The sequence below is a fragment of the Micropterus dolomieu genome, unplaced genomic scaffold (genome assembly GCF_021292245.1).
Source record: "Micropterus dolomieu isolate WLL.071019.BEF.003 ecotype Adirondacks unplaced genomic scaffold, ASM2129224v1 contig_5398, whole genome shotgun sequence".
NCBI lineage: Eukaryota > Metazoa > Chordata > Actinopteri > Centrarchiformes > Centrarchidae > Micropterus > Micropterus dolomieu.
This window is the reverse complement of record NW_025734387.1, coordinates 1-660: the sequence shown is the minus strand read 5'-3', so window position 1 is coordinate 660 and position 660 is coordinate 1. Positions and strand designations below refer to the sequence as shown.

At 38.6% G+C, this 660-nt stretch overlaps 1 non-coding gene across 1 annotated transcript; it reads left to right on the top strand.

Annotated features, from left to right (window-relative positions):
* The first annotated feature begins 200 nt into the window (after positions 1 to 200).
* Positions 201 to 272, top strand: trnac-gca. The gene has a single exon. It is a non-coding gene; the product is annotated as a tRNA-Cys (tRNA).
* The last annotated feature ends 388 nt before the right edge of the window (positions 273 to 660 follow it).

The following is a 660-nucleotide window of genomic DNA, read 5'->3' as shown; positions in this document are numbered from 1 at the left end:
TGTACTTGCTGAAGTAACCCATTGAACATGCAAAGATACTGGCCAGTTTTCACATTTGTATCAGTGGTGATGCTAAGCAGCAAATTGTCCGTGTTTAAACACACCACTACGTAAATGCATGTGCTCTCTTGCTTTATATACAAAACATTTATAAACATTTTTGTCCAGACTATCAATGAGCAATGGATACAGATGTCAGAGGGGGTATAGCTCAGTGGTAGAGCATTTGACTGCAGTTCAAGAGGTCCCCAGTTCAAATCTGGGTGCCCCCTATCACAGATGCCTGTTTAAAATGGGCATATGTACTTTCTGAAGTAACCCAGTGAATATGCAAACAAACTGCCTAATTTCCACCTTCCCATTACTGTTTGTAATGACAATAAGCAATGAATTGTCCATCTTTAGACACACCACTACGTAAGTGCATGTGCTCTCTTATTTTATATACAAAATATATATAAACATTTTTATCCACACTATTCAATTCAATTCAATTTTATTTATATAGCGCCAAATCACAGCAACAGTTATCTCACAGCGCTTTTCATAAAAGAGCAGGTCTAGACCGTACTCTGTGATGTTATTTACAGAAGCCCAACAATTCCCACCAAGAGCAAGCACTAGGCGACAGAGGCAAGGAAAAACTTCCTTTTAAGAGGC